We start from the raw sequence: 15,878 nt of genomic DNA, 5'->3' as shown, positions 1-15,878 counted from the left end.
GTGATTGGGGAGACTGATCATTCTCAGAGTGGAATACATCTAACGCATCCCCAAGAGTCTTCTTCAAGCGCCCAACTGACTGTCTCTGCTTTTCCAGGTCAGCCACCTCAGCCTCAAGGGTGTGAACTTGTTCCCTGAGAATCAGGAGCTCCTCACACCAAGCACACACTCAAGACTTCTGTCCAGTGACAATACACTGGGTAGTTCCACCCCCTGCTGGCATTCTACCTTCATAATTGCTTTTTTAATATACAATCCCCGCTTTAATATCTTTTGAGTTTATGTGGCTCTCCTTGTGGAAAGTCTACTTACCTTACTGGGACACAAGAAGACTAGGGACCTCACTTCCTGGTCCTTTCTGGGCTTTTCTCAGAGCCCCCAGGCTAAGAGCCACAGACCAAGAGCTCTTTAGCTCTCGCCAAAGGCTTGCACCTCTGGTGAGCTGCAGCCTTATAAATGCAAAGAGGGTGGGGGCCAGCAGTCAGCCCCAGGCAACACAGACACTACCAATCAACAAAAAACACCTGATGCAATCACCTACAGCCCAGTCAAAACAAACAGAACATCAGTTCCCCAGCAGTCACATAAAATTAGATTCTCTCCTCCCACACAGGAGCACCCAGCTAATTCTCCCCAGCAGTTAAGAAAAGGTAAACCCTCACCCCTTCAGCAGACACCTTTCCCACTCAACTGACTGTGTAGCTCTGACTTCCTCAAATTCAACAGATGGCAAACACACTGGAAGCAGTCCAGAATGGCCTTTGCATGCACTTGCAAGCATGGACGGGGGGTGGGGTGGGGGTGACAGAGTAGAGGTGTAGTGAATGCTCTGATCATGATTCACAACACCTTGCTTAATATTTTAGTTAATATTTTAAAGTGTGGGTCAAGTTAGAAAAGGATGAGTTACTTGCAATCTTGATCTCCGTACTGTAAGTCAATACATGATAGCCTCAACAGGAAATGTTTAGATTGGCTCTGTAGGTTTCTCTTGCTTTATTTCTTCATTTTGCACCCCTCGTTCTCTGTGCCTGGGTGCTTTCATAGCAGCACCATCAGCACTGACCACTATCTCACTTGTTCAGACTCTTTGTCCTGTCAGACATTCATTTATATTAATTATTTAATTCATTCATTCAATTTTACCCCACCTTTCTCCCCAAAAGGACGTGAAAAAGTTTACATCATTCTCTTCTCCATTTTTTACTCCCAACAAGCCTGTGTGGTAGGTTAGGCTGAGAGAGTGTGACTGGCCCAAGGCCACCAGCAAGTTTCCATTGCACGAGTGGGGATTTGAACCTGAGTCTCCCAGTCCTGTCTGACGCTACATCACACTGACTCTCAGACACGTGCAGCCAGAAAGGTGAATTGCTTCAGTTCACAAAGCTGTGCAATACCAACTTAGTCTCTGAACACGGACAGAACATCATTTCCACAGCATTAATGTGTGTTTCATTATTGATTCCCTGTTATAACTTGCTGGGGACTTTGTGGTGTTCCACCAGTCATGAGTTATGAGGTCATCAATATCTTGCTGCAGTAAATGATGTACCCTGAGGAACAATTTATCTCCTGTTTTGCTCCCCCCACCCCCGCCAAAAAAAGGAGAGACTGACTTATCTGCATGCTGCAGCATTTTTTCTACCCAGTTTCAGTCAGCTGGGAATATGATCTGGCTACGGTTTTGATCGTATCAAATCAGCTGAGCTTTTGTAAAAGATACATTTGTCTCCTCTAACCTGTGAGAATAATTGAGCATGGAAGAAAGGGAAAGAAAGACCTAGCTAATATAATTCATTTATGTAATTTCAAAAAGGCTTTGGATGAAATCCCTCATTGGGGACTATTAAGAAAACTTAATAACTCTGAGAAGAAAAGCCCTGTTGTGTCTTAGCAGCTTCAGACTGATCTACACATTCAGCAGAATTATCTAGTAGTATATCCTCCTGGATTGTATCACTTCAGGCTGCAGATCAGAACTACATTTCTCAGAGCTCCCTGCACATAGTTCATCAGCACATGTGGGAGAGAATTAAGCTGGTCGTGAACAAGAGGGATCACAAAGCAAAGCATGGCATGCATATTTCTTTCTCATCAGAGAAAAAGCCAGTTTGATGTAGTGATTAAGTGTGCAGACTATTCTGGGAGAACCAAGTTTGATTACCCACTACTCCACATGTGACCTTGGGTCAGCCACAGTTCTTGAAAGAGCAGTTATTGAAGAGCCACAGGATGTCTGTTGTGGGGAGAGGAAGGGAAGGGAGACTGTAAACTGCTCTGAGACTCTGAGTGAAGGGCGGGGTATAAATCCAGTCTATTCTTTACATTGCCCAGAAGCCAATTAGAAGACTATGATAAAGCTGGACTACTTGCTTAACTTCAAGGGAATTTTTCTCATGACCCAGAAAGGCACAGCTCACTGATTACGTTTTCTCACACCAGGTATACACCAGACCACCATTAGGGTTAGGGTAGTCCCCTGTCCAAGCACCAGTCATTTTTGACTCTTGGGTGACGTTGCTTTCACAACGTTTTCACGGCAGACTTTTTTTTACAGGGTGGTTTGCCATTGCCTTCCCCAGCCATCTACACTTTTCCCCCAGCAAGCTGGGTACTCATTTTACTGACCTTGGAAGAATGGAAGTCTGAGTCAACCTGGAGCCAGCTACCTGAACCAGCTTCCACCGGGATCGAACTCAGGTCGTGAGCAGAGGGCTCTGACTGCAGTACTACAGCATTACCACTCTGCGCCAGGGGGCAGGCATCATATAACTCTTATTCTTATTAGCATTCTTGGGGCAGTCTTAACCATGGCCCCTACATTGGGGGTGCCACACTGAGGAGGAAAGCACTGCCATTAGAGTCATGGTGGCATTGTCAGGCAGCACCCAGCAGACAATCAATAAAAGAGTGGAGGCCAATTACATGCCATTAAAGGTTGATTGATTGATTGATTGATTGATTGAGTGGAGGCCAAGCTTGCCAGGTCTCCTATTATGACACAGATTTCTTGACAGTAGCCCTCACTTGTCTACTGCCATTCTCTTGATCAGCAAGAGAAAAACAAAGAAAAAATAATCACAGTTGGAGTGACAGCACCATGTCACTTTGAAGGAAGTGCCATCACTCCCAGCAATCAATGTAACAGTCACCTCCCGGCTAGACTATTATAACTCACTCTGTGCTGGCCTTCCCTTGAGACTGATTTGGAAGCTCTAACTGATCCAGAATGCAGCAGCATGAGTCCTGACAGGAATGACATAAACTGCACATATTTGACCTGAATTGCACCAGGTGTACTGGCTTCTGGTGGAACACCAAGTCAAGTTCAAAGTTTTGGTTTTGACCTTCAAGGCCTTGAGCGGTCCTCACGGATCCCACAGGTTCCAACCCACCACTACAAAGAAAACTCCAAGACTTTAAAAATTTGATGGGTCTACAGGTCAGCCCCTCCAAAATGGAACTTTATCTGGTGCAACTTTCAAAAAACAGATTATGTCTATACAACGTTAATGGACTCGTTAATTCAACGAGTAATGGACTCCTGGAAATATCTTGGCATCTCTATTCCAATAGATTTAACTAAACTTGAAAATACAAATATGCAAGAACACACAAGGAAATTAAAGACCTGATTCAATCTTGGAGAGTCCTTTATCATGGTATGACAGATTAGACTTCATCAAGTCAATGTTGCCCCCGAAATTTCTTTGCTTATGTTGGGCTTTACCCACACTTCTTTTGAGAAAAACGTTGGAGTCATGGCAAAAAACCCTTTGTATGTTCTTATGAGCTGGCAAGAAACCTTGAGTCAGCTTCTCTGCCCTTCATCATCGGTATCACTGGTGGGGGACGGGGACGACCACCAAATCTAACTTTTTTCTATTATTCTACCATTCTGCATGTCTCACCAATGTAATACATATGCTTTCCCCATTGCTATCCATAGATTGTTAATTAGGAAGATCATGAGAAGGAGGACAGGAAGGGTTGCATCAATGCTTAGTTCCTGTGGCCCTTTCTTACACACCCAGGGAAATGCTGATTGACACTTTGGGGCCAGTCAGAAAATTTTCTCCTGGCCAGTTCAGTAAGGGATCCTGGAGGTTTTTGACCAATAATTTATAATCTTTCCCAAGGGTAGTTTTTAACAGAATTGGCATTGCTATCAAATGGTCATCTAGCCTCTGTTTAAAAACCTCCAAGGAAAGAGAGCCCACCACATCCCAAGGAAACCAGTTCCACTGAGGAACTGCTCTAACTGTCAGGAAATTATTCCTAATGTTTAGCCGGAAACTCATTTGATTTAATTTCAACTGACTGGTTCTGGTCCAACCTTCTGGGGTAACAGAAAACAATTCTGCACCATCCTCTATATGCACCCCTTCAAGTACTGTCATCCCAAGGAGCAAACGTCTTTTAATTTCAAGACTACAGTCACCATCTGAAGTGATCTTGGATCCCAGAAATGTGAAGTCTGTCACTACTTCCATGTCTTCCCCTTCTATTTGCCAAGGTGTGATGGGGCCACATGCCATGATCTTAGGTTTTTTGATGTTGAGTTTCAAGCCAACTTTTGTGCTCTCCTCTTTCACCCTCAACAAGAGGTTCTTCAGGTCCTCATTTTCTGCCATTAGAGTGATATCATCTGCATATCTGAGGTTGTTGATGTTTTTCCCAGCAATCTTAATTCTGGCTTGTGCTACATCCAGGATGATGTACTCTGCATATAAATTAAATAACAGGGTGACAATATACATCTTTGTCGAACTCCTTTTTCTATTCTAAACCAACCAGTTGTTCCATATCCCATTCTGACATTTGCTTCTTGATCCTTATACAGGTTTCTCAGGAGACATGTGAGGCAGACTGGTACTCCCATCTCTTTAAGGACTTGCCACAGTTTGTTGTGATCCACACAATGAAAGGCTTTAGCGTAGTCAATGAAACAGAAATAGACATTTTTCTGATACTCCCATGCTTTCTCCATAATCCATCAAATGTTGGCAATTTGATCTCTAGTTCCTCGACCTCTCCAGAACCCAGCTTGAACTTCTGGTAGTTCCCGATCTACATCTAACAGTAATAGGATCCAAAACACATTCTACCAACTTGTCAACAAGAATGGTATGTAAACCTTATCAAAAACCTTACTGAAATCAAGATAAACTAATCCAGCAGGGTAGTAACTTTTTTTAAAAAAAATAAAGTTAGGCTGACATGACGTTCTTAAGAAATCCATGCTGTCTCTTAGTGCTCATAGCCAAAAGTTCCAGGTCTGACTGTTTGATGATTTGCTCTAAAACTTATCCAGGTATAGATGTTAAGCTGACAGATCAGTAGTTACCCAAATACTCCTTTTCCCCCCTTCTTGAAGATGGGAGACAACATTTGTCTGCCTCCAATTTTCCATCACCTCACCTGTTCTCCAAGAATTCTCAAAAATAATGTCCAGAGGTTCAGAAATTACATCCACAAGTTCCTTTAGTGCCCTTGGATGCAGTTCATCTGGCCCTGAGGATGTCATTTCATTTAAAGAAACTAGTTGTTTATGAACTACCCCTATGGTGACCCTAAGCTGCAACTCCATTTCCTCATCATATGCTCCGTTTTTGCTGTGTTAAGCACAATATGCCTCACAAGAGATAACTGAGGGAAAGTAGGAACTGAGTAGCAGGGGTGTGCAACAGAAAAAAATTTGGAAAAATTCGGATTTGGGGGCATTCAGGGTTAAAAAATTCAGGAGGCTGTATTCCTCCTAATAGCAGATTCAGTAGCCAAATCTGATTCGGGAGATATTTAGCTATTCCCAAATATACAGCCCCATTATACTCTATGGGCTATTGAAATCAATGGTAAAATAGGGTATAATGAAAGACATCTGGAGGGGAGGAGTTTTGATGTAAAGGCTCCAAATTTTCAAGAGACCTGCAGGGGCCTCTCTTCTACAGAACCCCCAAGTTTTCAAAAGATTGGAATAGGGAATCCAATTCTGTGGGCACCTGAAGAGGGTGCCCCCATCTCTCCATTATACCGTATGGGCCATTGAACTCAATGGCAAAACAGGGTATAATGAAAGGCAGCTGGAGTGAAGGAGGTTTGAGGTAGAGGCCCCAAATTTGCAGGACAGCTGCAAGGGCCTCTCCCCTACAGAACACCAAAATTTAAAAAAGATTGGACCAAGGGCTCCCATTCTAGCGGCACTCAAAAAGGCCAATTTCTCTCAATGGTGAGGAAAAAGCAATCAGTTTTCCCACAGTGGGAAAACTGTTTCTAGGGAGCAAAGGGTTTGAGGGAGAGCCCCCAGATTTGCAGAGCAGCTGCAGGGGCCTCTCCCTCACAGACAGTGCCATGTCCCCAAGCAGAACCAGTGCCCCCATGCTACTGGCATTAGAACAAACAGTACAGTAGATCAAACAAGAGAATCTCTCTCATTCAAAAATTGGGGTAATGCCTCTCTGCAAGGACTGCTGGACAGAACCAGTGCACTGAATGCACTGCTGCCATGCAGCAGAGATGGGGCATGGACTTCCTGCATGTCAAGCATCTGCCCACTGAATCACAACCCCACAGAAGAAATACCTGTGTAGAATCCCTCAAAACTCCACTTGTTTGTCACTGAAAGAAAGTTTTGGCACTTGGGTTTTCAAAGAAACTGATGAAAAATCAAGGCTGCAAGGGGAACCTTGAGTGACATACCAAGTGGCATGCAAATATCACCTCTTCTCTTCTTTTAAAATCAAGAATCTTGGGAACCTGTCATTGCACCACACTTATCCTACATCTTGGTTCTGGCATGGCACATTCCCAAAGTGAGAAGCATTCTTTTTCTATCACAACAAAGCTGAGAGACCAGCCATCATAAAAACAGTCAACACAATGGAACCCCCAGGACATAACAGGGATATCAGCTTCCTATCTCAGTAGACATACTAATTAATAACTAAGTTGTTTAGTTCTCAGCTTTTCACAGAAAACAGATTATGTTGGTCTTAAAGGTGCCACTGCAGTCAAACTTAGTTCTCAGGCATGTTATTAACCCCATCAGTACCTGTTCTGAATTCAAAATTGCAACCTTTTTGCTCTTGTTTAATATGTTTATCCATTTCTAGCTGCAGTTACTACTCTGTCATCTTGGCACCTAGATTCTAATGGTGCTTCCTGGCAACAAATCCCCACCCCCAATATGAAATATGAGGGGACACCCTTTTCATCGAATCTCACAGAGCTCTGGTGTTGCTTATACCACCTAGCATTGTCCTTTGCTTGTCTTGAGGTGCCACTGACACTTCTAAATGTCAGTTTCTCACATTTAGGAGTTCAGGTTTGTAGTTGTATGCTGCTGTATTCTTCCCTTGCTTCATTCTTAGTTATACTCAGTCTTATTATGCATCTTGACTCTAACTGGTTTTTCCTGACCATCAACCAACCCAACAACAATGCCCCCCCCCCCCCAATAAGGCCAAAATCAACTGAAACCAAACCTGATTTCAAACTGCAACAAAGATAGAAAGAGTCATCAGGCAACCAGAGGAAGCAAGTCACAAAGAGTAACACAAGACTATCAGTAACACAAGCTGCAAGGCCCACACAGGAAAAAAGGGCAAAACCACAAGTCTGTATAAGAGAAAACAACACAAAGAAACACAGCAACCCACCAATACCCACCACCAGTCCCCTCCCCAACAACCAGAACGGAGAGAAAGGAACTTTAAAAAAAAATCCTAAATTCACATCAAATCACAGCAAAAAAACAACAACATGCAATAAAAGCAACAACAGGATCCAGGAGAACCAAACCACAAGACACAACCCCACAACAGCAGCTGCTCATCTACCCCCAAGCAACAAGGAAACACCAGTAAACTCTTAAAAGATCTGTTAATGTCCACAAAACAGTAACAATAATTAAATTTGCAAACAACCACTAACACAATTTGTGATCAGAAATTTCACCAAACAACAACAGTGAACAAAACACCCTGCCACATTCTCTCTCTCTCTCGGCTTGGCTTCGCGAACGAAGATTTAAGAAGGGTGCAATAGTCCACGTCTGCTGCAGGCTCGCTGGTGGCTGACAAGACCAATGCGGGACAGGCAGGTCCGGCCACAGTGGCTGCAGGGAAAAGTCTGATTTAGGGTTGGTGCTGTAGCAGTGCGATTCTTCCTCAATCTCCTTTTGTCCGCAAGACCAGCTATGCATGCGTTCTCAAAGGAAGAGACAGCCTGGTGGATGGTGTGTCTCCATGCTTTGCGATCTGAGGCTAGGTCAAACCACTGGTGATGGTTGATGCGACAGGTGCCAAAGGATTTCTTCAAGGAGTCCTTGTACCTCTTCTTTGGTGCCCTTCTATTTCGATGGCCGGTGGAGAGTTCGCCATACAGGGCAATCTTGGGAAGGCGGTGGTTTTCCATCCTAGAAATATGCCCTGCCCAGCACAGCTGCGTCTTCAGCAGCAGTGCCTCGATACTGGTAACCTCCGCCCGCTTGAGGACTTCAGTGTTGGTCACAAAGTCACTCCAGTGGATGTTAAGGATGGTGCGAAGGCAGCGCTGATGAAAGCGCTCGAGGAGTCGCAGGTGATGATGGTATAAAACCCACGATTCGGAGCCGTAGATGAGGGTTGTCATCACAACCGCTTTGTAAACATTGATCTTTGTGCCTTTTTTCAGATGCTTGTTGCTCCACACTCTTTTGTGCAGTCGGCCAAATGCACGGTTTGCCTTTGCCAGCCTGTTGTCAATCTCCTTGTCGATCTTGGCATCTGAGGAGATGATGCACCCCAGGTAGCTGAACTGCTGGACAGTCTTCAGAACTGATTCACCCACAGTGATGCAGGGAGGGTGATAATCTTCCTGGGGTGCAGGCTGGTGGAGAACTTCTGTCTTCTTCAGACTAACTTCTAGGCCGAATAGCTTGGCAGCCTCTACAAAGCAGGACGTCATATGCTGCAGAGCTGATACCAAGTGGGAGACGAGTGCAGCATCATCAGCAAACAGTAGCTCTCGGATGAGTTTTTCCATTGTCTTGGAGTAGGCCTTTAGTCGCCTCAGGTTGAACAGGCTGCCATAGGTGCGATAGCGGATGTAGACACCATCGTCATCATCTAGATCTACTGCGGCTCTTTGAAGCATCATGCTAAAGAAGATCGTAAAGAGAGTTGGCGCGAGAACGCAGCCTTGCTTTACACCTGTGCCTATTGGGAAGGGCTCCGAGAGGTCGTTGCAGTGTCTGACTTGGCCTCGCTGGTCTTCGTGTAGCTGGATGATCATGCTGAGGAACCTTGGGGGACATCCTAAACGTTCCAAGATTTGCCACAGGCCTTTCCTGCTAACGGTATCGAAAGCTTTGGTAAGGTCGACAAAAGTCACATACAGAGCCTTGTTCTGTTCCCTGCATTTCTCTTGGAGCTGCCTGAGAACAAATACCATGTCGGTGGTGCTCCTGTTAGCTCTGAAGCCGCACTGGCTCTCTGGGAGGAGTTCTTCTGCAATGGTAGGCACCACTCTGTTCAGGAGTATTCTGGCAAGGATTTTGCCTGCGATGGAGAGCAGGGTTTTCCCCCGGTAGTTGGAGCAGTCTGACTTTTCCCCTTTATTCTTGTATAGGGTGATGATGATTGCATCGCGAAAGTCCTGTGGTAATTTGCCTTGTTCCCAGCAGGTGACAAGTACTTTGTGAAGTGAGCTATGTAGTACTGTGCCTCCATGCTTCCAGATCTCTGGTGGAATTCCATCAACTCCTGCTGCCTTGCCATTTTTCAGTTGCTTGATGGCTTTAACACTCTCTTCTAGGGTGGGGATCTCATCCAACTCTGTTTTCACTGGTTGAAGTGGGGTGAGGTGGATTGCTGAATCTTGAACTACGCGGTTGGCACTGAAGAGAACCTGAAAATACTCTGACCACCGGTTCAGTATGGATGCCTTGTCTGTGAGGAGCACTTGGCCGTCTGCACTACGCAAGGGACTCTGAGTCTGATATGATGGACCATATACTGCCTTCAGGGCTTCGTAGAACCCTCTTAAATCACCAGTGTCTGCACACAGCTGGGTTCTCTCTGCAAGCTTGGTCCACCAATCGTTCTGAATGTCTCGAAGCTTGCGCTGGAGGTTGCTACATGCAGCTTTTTTCCCAGGACAGGAGGGCTGAGCAAGATGTGCGTGGTAGGCAGATCTCTTTTTCGCCAGTAAATCTTGGATCTCTTGATTGTTCTCATCAAACCAGTCCTTGTTCTTCCTTGTGGAGAACCCGAGGACTTCTTCAAAGATCTGCAGGACAGTAGTTTTTAGGTGTTCCCAGAGTGCTTCTGGAGAAGGGTCTGTGGGGCAACTGGGGTCCTCAATTCTTGACTGGAGTTTTGCCTGGAAGGCAGCTTTAACTTCGGCTGACTGGAGACTGCCAACCTGAAACTTCCTCCGAGGGATACCTCCTCTCCTGGGTGTGGGTTTAAAGTGAAGACGGAGATTGCAGCGTACAAGACGATGATCCGTATGACATTCTGTACTGGGCATTACTCGAGTGTGTAAGACATCTCGAAGGTCTCTCTGGCGCACCAGAATGTAGTCGATAAGGTGCCAGTGCTTGGACCGTGGGTGCATCCAGGTTGTCTTCAGACTGTTCTTCTGCTGGAAGATAGTGTTGGTGATGGTGAGCTGGTGCTCCATGCAGAATTCTAGCAGGAGGCGCCCGTTGTCATTGCAGTTGCCAATGCCGTGTTTGCCAAGTACTCCTTTCCAGGCTTCCGAGTCTTTACCTACTCTGGCATTGAAGTTGCCAAGGATGATCACCTTGTCCTCTGTAGGGGTCTTCCGTACGAGGTTGTGTAAATCAGCATAGAACTTGTTCTTTTCTGCAGGATCTGCTTGAAGGATTGGGGCATACACACTGAAGAGTGTTGCATGCTGCTTGTTTTGAAGTGGGAGGCGCATGGACATGATGCGATCTGAGTGACCTGTTGGCAGGTTTTCGAGTTTGGAGGCAATGGAGTTCCTGACCATGAAGCCAACGCCAGAAAGGTGGCTCTCAGCCTTTGACTTACCTGACCAGTAGAGGGCATAGCCAGCACCGTGTTCTTGAAGACTACCTTCCTCAGGGAAACGGACCTCACTGAGAGCTGCTATGTCGATATTCAACCTGAGAAGTTCGTGGGCAACTAGAGCAGAGCGTCGTTCAGGGCGACCACTGTCTACTGTGTCAAGCATGGTTCTGATGTTCCAACACGCAAGCTTTAGTCTTTGCACACTTTGTGAGGCAGGTGCATGCCTTTTCTTTGTTGTTATTTTTTGACCGCAAGTAAGGATGCCCATTGACCACGGCTAGCCAACTGGGGTGGAGGAGACGAGCTTTGTTTAGGCCACCTTTTCTAGGCCCCTCTCCATGTGGAGCAAGCAGTGCTGTCCCTAGATAAGGCTGCTTGGTCATTCAGGGTGCTGCCGAAAAATGCTTTCATCTCCGGGTTAGCATCAGGCGACCAATACCCTGAACCACCTACATGCAGGATCGGGACTGTGGCTTCCAGTGGCACCTTCCACCTGCCGTTTCGCTGCAGGACTTGATGCGTTGTGGGTTGTGTATGTGGATATGCCCTTCAGGCCTGCACAGAGGAATTTTTTTAGGTGAAGCGCAGTGTGCGCGGTACTGGCTCCACCCTTTCACCTGGGGGTCATCTGCCATGGCCCAGTAAGCCGGGACGCCGGCAGCGAGTCCTCCAGGTGGTAGGTGTTACATTAACGAGCTCTATCTGCCTGGGTTTGATGTTTAGAGTTTTCCTTCTCTTAGGCTGGCGAGGTTGGTGGGCCCAGCCTGCCCATCCGGTTATACCGCCGGACAATTCGGTCGCACCATGACGTAGCAAACTCTGTGAAAAACGGGGGGGACCAGCGAGAAGGTGTTGCTACGGATGCAGTAATGCAGGAGAGGCCATTGCAGTGACCATCTGCCAGGCATAGCCAGACAGTGACCACGCGGCGTTCACTACACCGGGAGAGGAGAGGCTATGTATTGCGCAAACACTTTCCCTGGGGGGGTAGGATACCCAGAGGGAGCCCACCCACCCCCGCCCACCCATTTTGTATAACAAGAACTGAAAAGGTAGCTTTATTTCTAAGTTTGGTAATTAAGGATAGACTGCTTAATGTTTAGATATGTATCTAATGTTTAGATTAGATTTATTGTTTAGATAATGTTTAGATTTCCCCATTTAGGAAAGGTATCTAATGTTGCCACATTAGGCAACAAAATAATAACAGCAATAATACAGTAATATCTTGAAAGAAAGCATTGAAATATTTCTACAACAAGCTTTTAAACCATGCACAAAATTTCAACTCTAAAGACTTGACTAACCCCCACCCCTGCATCCCAAAAGAAAACCATAACCCATCCCAAGCAGGCACTCACCCTAAACAGGGACGCTTTATAAAAAGAGACTAGGGCCGCGGTCACACTCACCATTAAATCCATCCCTAACCTGTCGCTATTATACCCCACAGCTTTTTTACAACGAATTTCCTGATCAGACATCCCTCCATCCTTCAGTTCTAAGCAGCATTGGTCCCATCGCTGGTTGATCAGAGGTCTCAACCAGACCTCATTTTTTGCAATGGCATTCCACACTTGCGCAAACACAGTACGTGGGATATTGTGCTTGGCTTTTTTAAAAAAAAAGGTGCCAGAAAAGGTGGGCGATCTGCCCCCCCCCCCCCCGCATTTAAACACCCAGAAAGGAAGGGGAAGCCCAGGAGCTCTCTTTGCTGTCTCTCCGCCTGGCAGGGAGACAGCAAAGGTGGGTGATCTTCCTCCCCCCCATTTAAACACCCCACCGTGGTGTTTAAATGGGGGGGAGCATGGCAACTCTCTTTGCTGTCTTTCCGCCTGGCGGGGAGATGGCAAAGGTGGGTCATCTTCCTCCCCTGGCAGAGAGACAGCAAAGGTGGGCGATCTGCCTCCCCCCCCCCATTTAGGAAAGGTCCCCTGTGCAAGCACCAGTCATTTTCGACTCTGGGGTGACGCTGCTTTCACGAAGTTTTCATGGCAGACCTTTTACAGGGTGGTTTGCCATTGCCTTCCCCAGTCATCTATACTCCCCCGCTCCCCACCAGCAAGCTGGGTACATATTTTACTGACCTCGGAAGGTTGGAAGGCTGAGTCAACAATTGCTGGCGCAATGATATCATTTGGAGCGGGCTCTTGCAGGGAAGCGGATATGCGCTTGCGACGAGTCGGCTACAATGGAGCATTCAAACATAGAAAGTACGCGCGAGAGTCGTCGGAAGCATTCTTATTCCGGATTTAATGTACTATTAAAAAAGTCCACGTCTCAGTCATGGCAGTTTGGGACACGAACGAGCCAACAACCATTGCCAGATGCTGATGTTTGGACAACCGCATAAAATCCGACATGCATCTGGCTTTCATCCATGCCCATCTTGTTAGTTTATATGCATCTGACCTCAGCCTAGTTGCTCTTCTAAAACCAACAGAGTCTGAATTTGGGGGAAATTAAGAGTTGAGCAAGTTATTATACCCACTGAGATAGGAAGTAAATATCTCTATGAAGTCCTGGGGGTTCCTGGGTCTTGAGTATTTTTGCAGTAACTGGTCTGTCAGCTTTGTTATCATAGATAGGAATGCTTCTTTCTTCAGGTGTGTGCTATGCCTCAACCAAGAACTAGAATAAGTACAGTGCAGTGACACCTTTCCAAATTACTTGCTTTTAAAAGTGACTAGAGGTGATATCCATGCAACTTATTGCCACATAAATTAAGGTTCCTCTTGAGCAGCCTTGACTTCTCAGAAGCTTCTTTTAAAACCCAAGTGTCCTGTGCTAGTTTCCAAAATTTTATTTCTTACAGCGTAGTGTTAAAGGATTCCCCACAGGTATTTCTTATGTAGGGCTATGGTGCAGTATGCAATTCGTTTGCATGTGGAAAGTCCATGCCCCATTTCTGCTGCTTGGCACTTGTGTGTTCAATGCACTCATTCTGTGGTGCAGTCCTTACAGAAAGCCCCCTTCCCAATTTTTAAAGCTGAGAGATTCTCTAATTTGAACTAAGGTCCTGTGCATTGCACTACCATTGCCACAGTAGCACTTGTTCTGCTGGGCAACTATGTTCCTTGCAAGCTAGCACCCTCAGCACAAGACTTGACTGCAGAGATTCTCTAGGAGAATCTGACTGCTGCCTTGGGTAGGTTTTCCCATCATAGATGGTGCCCCTAGAGTTGAACCCCCTGGTCCAATCCTTTTGGAAGTTGGGGGTTCTGTGAGAGAAAGGCACAAGAAGCAGCCCTGCAAATTTGATGCCTCTCACTCAAACCCCCTGCCCCGCAGCTGCACTTCATTATACCCTATTTTGCCATTGACTTCAATGGCCCACAAGGTATAATGGGGCCGAATGGCTGCCGAATTTTGGTGGCAATTCATGCCTGCAGTATGCGACTCATAAATCAGATCAGAGAATCTAATTCTGCTCTATATGGATTAATACAGGCAAATCAGCTGATTTTCGGGGGTGTATTCAGTTTGGTGGAACTGAATTGCCACCCCTATTGAGCAGTTCTACCCTTTCTGCATCATCTATTAAATTTCACTTTCCTTTCCTTGCAATGGACCTACCATGTCCTTGATCTTTTTCTTACTTTGAACATAAGAAAATAACTTTTTTTGTTGTTTAGTGAACTTTCCTAACTCTTTATCTAGAACAGGGGTGTCGAACTCATTTTTTATGAGGGCTGGGTCTGACATAAATAAGACCTTGTCGGGCTAGGCCATGGGTGTCATACAATGGAATCCCAGATAGCAGAGATATAAAGTTTATAAAAGACACAAACACGAATACATATATTATAGAATCACAGATTGATAGAGTTGGAAGGGGCCTCCAGGGTCATCTAGTCCAATTTCATGCACAATGCAGGAAATTCACAAATACCTCCCCCACACCCATGACTCCTGCTTTTTTATTTTAAACACAAGCCTGCTTAAAACATTTAACATTCATTCAGTATTTTGTTGCTGATGCCCTCATGCTGACTACACTGGGAAGTCTACATAACTAAACTGGAGTGTTTGTCTACAAAACCAGAGTCTTCCTCAGAAAAATAACTAGAACCCCTATGAGGCAGTGCATTAATAGAGAGACAACAATGTATAGTGGTCAGACTATTATTTGGGAGGCTTAGGTTCAAAATACCCAGTGTATAAAAGGAAATGTGCTGGGTGAACTTGGTTTGGACAGACACTCTCAGCCTAACCCACCTCTATGACTTGCTTCACAGAGAGAGAGAGAGAGAGAGAGAGAGAGAGAGAGAGAGAGACACTCAGTAGCAAGGCTAGGGGGAAGAGGAGGCCCTCAGAACTGCAGCATAACAAGCCCAAGAAAGACACAGAGAGGAACAAAACACAGCCCATACCTTAAAATAAATGTTTTTAGGTACCAGTGGACTCAAAACTTAGGTGCCAGTGTAATGGACTAAAAACACACAGAGAAATGCCTGGAAAGGGAAGAGGCAGGCAGGGGTGGGTGGGAGAGGTGAGTAGGAACCAGAGGTAGCTCATACCTGCAAGTAAGCGTCTTCTTTAGGGCTGGTGAACTCAAAACTTAGCTTCCTCTCTCTCTCTTTCACATATATACACACACACAAACACAAGCCCAGGAGGGAAAGGGGGTGGGGCGCAAGAGGAGGAAGCAGAGCTGGCTCATATCTGCTAGTAAGCATCTTCTTTAGTGCCAGTGGACTCAAAACCCCTCTCTCTCTTTCACACATATATACACACACAAACACAAGCCCGGGAGGAAAGGGAGTGGGGACCCGGAGGATGAAGCGAAGCCAGCTCATATTTGCAAGTAAGCATCTGCTTTAGTGCCAGTGGACTCAA

The sequence above is a fragment of the Heteronotia binoei genome, chromosome 5, assembly GCF_032191835.1.
Source record: "Heteronotia binoei isolate CCM8104 ecotype False Entrance Well chromosome 5, APGP_CSIRO_Hbin_v1, whole genome shotgun sequence".
NCBI lineage: Eukaryota > Metazoa > Chordata > Lepidosauria > Squamata > Gekkonidae > Heteronotia > Heteronotia binoei.
This window is presented reverse-complemented; position numbering follows the sequence as displayed.